The sequence below is a fragment of the Chinchilla lanigera genome, unplaced genomic scaffold (assembly GCF_000276665.1).
Source record: "Chinchilla lanigera isolate Chin_1 unplaced genomic scaffold, ChiLan1.0 scaffold00023, whole genome shotgun sequence".
NCBI classification, from domain to species: domain Eukaryota; kingdom Metazoa; phylum Chordata; class Mammalia; order Rodentia; family Chinchillidae; genus Chinchilla; species Chinchilla lanigera.
The window spans coordinates 13,320,259-13,326,258 of record NW_004955424.1 but is presented as its reverse complement, the minus strand read 5'-3'; positions in this window follow the sequence as shown (position 1 = coordinate 13,326,258).

Sequence of the window (6,000 nt, the reverse complement as noted above, 5' to 3'; positions counted from 1 at the left end):
CCTGTTCCTTCCATCCGACCTCAGCTTTCTGTATATTATTTCTGTTTTTATTTCTCCACCCTCTCACCGTCCTTCCCCTGGGAAACCTTGAGAGCTTCGTGGACCAGGCACTCCATGCGTGGGCTTCGAGCTCTGCTCAGCCTGAGTTCCCTCATTCAAGACGCAGCACAGATGGGGCCATGGTCAGTTTGGGAGAAGCAAGATTAACTATTGCAAGGCAAAGGTAGCCCTAATCTCATAGCACCCATCACTGAGCCCTAGGGCTCTGCTACAAGGATTTCTTCCCTCTTTTCTATCCCCATTTCTGCCTCTGCCTGGTCCCTCTCAGACCCCAGGGCAGCTACAATACTGGCTCTAGACCAACTGTATAGAGCAGGCAATCCCTGTCCAAAACTTGAGGGGACTCTGGAAAAGAGGCTCTGGGGTGAGTACAAGCCCAGTGGCCAATGGACCAGGTCCCAGTCATTATTCTGTCACTTACCAGCTGTACAGTCTTGGCAAGTCACTTCATCTGTGAAGTTTAAATTTCTTATGAAATGGGAAGAGTCAGTCTTGCCTTGCTGAAAATTGGCAATTGTGAGGATGTTTGTGAAAAGCACTGCATGCAAGTAGGGCTGTGCTAGCCGAACAGGTGGGTTTCAGTTCTGCTCAGCCCCTGAACTCCCTCATCCAGGACCCAGCTGAGAAGGCGCATGTGTCAGGCACAGAGCAGAGAGAGATTCACAAGGGAGCCAAGGAAGCGAAGGCTTTAGGGCCCCTCACTTGCACAGGCTGCTTCCAAAGCCTGGGGAGGGAACGTGGCAGTTCATAATTTTGCATGACTTCTCAAAAAAGGATTTCAAATCACACAAGCTTCAGTTTCCAGGAATCCAGGGACCTGAAGGATAGTTGTTGATTCTATTCTGAACTCCTTCAAATCTTCCTATGCGCAGAGGCAGTCACCTGGCCTAGCTAGGGAGTTAAAATGCGCCATGGAAGACCGAGTGAAATCACCTTCCCTGTGATTACCTAGGACGTAACTCACTCCTGAACTGGGTTTGGTGCCTCCTCCTCCTATCTCTCTGCTTTCAGAAGTTGGCCCTACCTAGGAACCCAGGTAAGTGCATACCCTGGGATTCTTAAAAGTTTGGCCAACTCTGGGCACAGTGTCCTGGTCCTGGCAGGGACTTCGTTGCAAAATTTTGAACTCCAAGAGAAGCTAGTTCTAGAGCTATGCTAGGCAACATGAGGGACTTAGGAATGGGCCTTCATAAAAACAAAGGCAACTTGGTTGGCTTCCCTATTAGGACCCATTTCCCTAAGGAGCCTTGGAGGGAATAGGGACATAGGGCTCCCTCCTCAGTGTCTGGGAGATGGATGGGGCTGATTTTTTCAAAGATTCCTCCCCATAAATCTGATTTGGCCCCTCATCTGTCTCGGCCAGTCTCCATGGAGGTGTGCGGTAATGATGAATGGGCTGCCCGACTAATGTGACTGGCGTGGCAGGGACTTAGGGAGGGACTTTGCTCTGATGGATGGTCCTCATGAGAGCATATTGCATTAGACACCCATAATGCAATCAGCGGGGCCATTACGATACCAATTTGTTGCTCTTCCTCACCAGGGTGGGGCAGTGGAGCTGGAAGATTAAGGAGGATGTCAGGACTTTGGAGACACCTGGGGGGATTGGAGGAGGGGCCAAGGTTTCCCTGCTGGGGGCTTTTCCTAGGGAAATATAAAAATGCGGAGCCAAAGAAAGGACATACTAGAAAGGGGAGAAGAAGCGAGGCCCAGAGAGGAAGTGTAGACTGCCCAAGGTCACTGGTACAGCCCAGCAGGAAGAGCTGGACTGAGAACAAGTCTCCAGCGCTGTGCCAGGACAACCAGGCATGGAAGAGGAAATGGGGCTAGGAGAGAAGAGACACCTTCACTCTGGTCTCCATGTCACTGCAAATCTTCATAGCCTTCAATAGCTCACGAAGATGGCTGTAGCCAGTGACTGGTTCTATTCCCAATGGAGGCGGCCTGCTGCGGGTTCCTGCATTAGGCCTGGATGGCGCCCACTGGAGACCAGCTGCACCGATGCCACTTTGCCTACCCACCTGAGTTCTTGTGTTGGCCTCCTTCTGCTGTCATTTTAAAGCAGTCTCCTGAACACTGTGCTGTCTCAGTATTTCCTTCTCCTTCAGGTCACCAGACAGGATCACTAGCACAATGTTCTTTCTTGCTTAAAAGCTGTCAGCTGCTCCCTGCTGACCATGGGCTAAATCTACGGCTCTGGCCTGGACTCTGATTCCCACCTCTCCCCAGCCTCAGTTCTGTGCCTCCTGCCACTCACTAATCTCTTCTTTGGCTGTGCTGTATGCATAAGGCTTTGGAGTCCTTTCTTAGCACCTTGGGCAGGAAATTGGTCATCCTCCTCAGTTTATGGAGATTCCAGTCTGTCAGATTTAATCCTTATTTGCTTTTCCCCTTCAGTTGCCAGCATTACTCTCAACACTCCCCTTTGTGTCTAGATGCACATGCTACCGTGTTGTCTTATGTCCCTGATGATGTCTTATGTATGTTAAGATAGAGCTCTTTTTTTTTTTTTTTTTCCTTGAGATGGGGTTTTGCTATGTAATTCAGACTGGCCTTGAACTCAGAGCAACCTCCTGCCTCAGCCTCCTGAGTGCTGCTGGGATTACAACTGTGTGTGCCATCATGCTCGGCTTTGTTTTTGCTTTTGTTTTTTAACAGTTTTTGAGATCTCTTCATGTTGCAGTATGTACTTCCAGTTTATTATTTCTGACTGTGGAAAACCATTCCAAAATATGTAACTAACATAATTGTCCTAGTAAATATACCTGGACTGCCTCCAGTTCCTTGTCCTATGGTGTGCAGTAAATGTCACTTGCTCTGGGAGTGTCTTAGTCACGTTCCCTTCACTGGACACAATACCCTACCTGGCACCCCAAACTTAGAGGAGCAGAGGTTTATTTAGGCTCATGGTCTCAGTCCATAGTTAGCTGACTCCAAGGCAGAAATACAGCGGCAGACAGGCATAGCAAAGGTAAGCTGCTCACATTAGAGCAGGAAGCAAAGAGCAGAGGAACAGGGGAGAAAGATACACCCTTGCAAGTCACACATCCAGAGACTCACCTCTAATTGGTACCAATGGCACACTCAACTGCTAACTCAGTGGATGAATCCACTGCTAAGTATAGCATCACCAGGACCCAATCACTTTCCAAAAGCCTGTCTCTGAGCTCAAGAGAGTTTGGGGGATATTCCAGATGTAAAATATAACAGGAGTGTGCATATTTGAGCTAAGTTCCTCTGGGTGACACTCCAGAGAGGCGACACTGGTCCACACTCATCAGCTGCGTGCAGATACTAGTTCCTCTTACGCTTGAGTTGCATTATGTCATTTTCACGTCTTGACAGTCTGATAGTTAGCTTTCACACACAACAATCACCGCTGCTTTGAATAGTCTTCCTCTTAGTATTTCCTTTAACATTCTTCTGCTTTGAATATTGTCCTTTGACTGCCTGGTAAATTCTTAGTTGTCTTTCAAAACCCAATGCTACTATCAGAGGCTTTGTGAAGTTTTCCAATTTGTCACCCCTTTCCTGGTGCTCCTGACCATTCTGTACAGACCAGCCCAGCACTTATGTCAAGGAATTCTGTTTTGCTCACTCATATACTTACCATGGCAATTAAAGTAGTTAAAGTTCCTTTCTCACAGAGCCATGGAGGAGTAGGAGCATAGAGGAAAGGGAGAAATGGAGTGGATTGTAGAGGTGAGGGTGGGAAAGTCATGAAATTAATTATAGTATATACTCCTTTCTCTTGAATTAAGTGGATTTTGTATAGAAACTGTGTTCTTGTGGTTCCAGTGTCTGTTCTCTGTCTTTCTGTCTCTGTCTCTGTCTGTGTCTCTGTCTGTCTGTCTCTCTTTCGATGTGTGCATGTACATGTGTGTGTGTCGAGGACTGAACTCAGGGCCTCATGCCTGCTAGGGAAGTGCTGTTACTGAATTACATCCTCAGTCTAAAACATTCTCTTAGGGGCCGGGGATATAGCTCAGCGGCACAAGGGCCTGCCTGGCAAGCGCAAGGTCCTGAGTTTGATTTCTGGTACCAAAAAATAAAAATTAAAATTAAATAAAATAAACATTCTCTTAATGCCAATAGCCAATGAGCTCTGAACTGACATCTCACAAATGATGGAAAGCAACAGAAGGCAAGGCCGCTAGAACTGAACAATCTTGGCAAACTCTGTGTTTCTGGCCTTCGGATTTCTGCCTGCACAGTGGAAATAGATGAGCTGTGAGGGTTGCACTGGCCAAGTGACCATGCTTCACGTTCACTCTCTTTCCTTTGTAACACTTCTTCATATCTGCCTTGTGTATCCAAAATTGAATTCCTCTTTTGGAAATTGAATTCTTCATCTTCTTTCAAGCCAGCACTCCTCTGGGAATTTTGCTTCTATCGACCCTGTCATTTTCTCATCTCCTGGCCACTTAGTTACCCAAAAGTCCAATAATTACCTTTTTTGAGTTCACCTTTCATTCTGATTTTTGAGTACATCTCTCATCTCCATTCCCACTGATCTCACAGTAGAAGGGCAGATTGCATACACATTTGTTTAGAGACCTGGTATCTATTTCCTAACTGCCATCCCGCCATTTCCATTCAGCCAATAGTTTCTAGGAATCACAAGTCATCAATGACCAGCACTCTACCTCTCCCTACTCCAAGTGAAGCTGGTTTTACAAGTTATATCATGGAACAGATAACCCTTGAAACAGTAAAAAAAGAAGCAAGATTAGATTTCTTTAAAAACAATTCTTCCTGCATACCAACCCAAAATCTTTTGAAAGGAGCAACAAAACAAAGTACAGGCAAATCTTACTTATGAATACTTACACAAAAGTCCTAAATCAGCCAGAGAATGGTAGTACACACTTGTAATACCAGCACTCTGGAAGGCTGAGGCAGGAGAACTGAAAAGTGTGAGGCAAGTTTGGACAACTTAGCAAGACCCTATCTAAAAAATTTTAAAAATTATAAAAAGGGGGATATAGCACAATGTGAAGGTCATGGATTCAACCTGCAGTGCTACACACACACACACACACACACACACACACACACACACACACAAAATGCTAAATCATATGTCACCGAGTGCAATCTAAGCTAAGTGGACTTGAACCTATAATTGAACCAAAAGATGCTTCAACATTAAAACTATACTAACAGAAAAAAAAAAAGAACTATACTAACAGGTTTTAAAAAAAATTGATCATTCTAATTGGTGCTGAGAAAGGACTTTTGGTATAATTGAGCACTAACTTTATAAAAACTTATAATAATCTAGTAACAAAAGGAAATTTTAAAATAATAACTTGATAAACCTACAGCAAATCTTATAATTAACAACAAGCATGAGAAGCACAGCAACTAAAGCAAGGAAAAAGAAATTCTGGCCATTATTACTTTCATACAGCACAGTCTTACTGCCTTTGTCAATTAAATTAGGCAAAAATTTGAAGTGTAAGGAAAAATCTAAAGTATAAGAATATAGCCAGGCATGGTAATGCATGCCTGTAACCCCAGCACTCAGGAGGGAGGCTGAGGCAGGAGGATCACTGTGAGTTTGAGGCCAGCCTGGGCTACATAGTGAGTTTAAGACTAGCCTGAACTACATAATGAGTTGCTCTCTCTCAAAAAATATATATATACATATTAGAGATGGCCCATGGATAACGTTTTCAACTTATTTTATTATTATGGGTCTTTTGAGGCTTTCTCTGCCTGCCTGATTCAACTTTCATTATCTACATAATGAACAACAAAATATGTATACTGTGTATACATATAACATATATACTGTAATATACATATATATTATATATATTATCTAGAAGCATAACATTTCTTTAGGTTTATAGATTTCCACAAAATTATATACAGTATCCTTTACATTCTTTATATTTAAATTATTTTATATTTAAGTTACTAAAGATTTCTCAA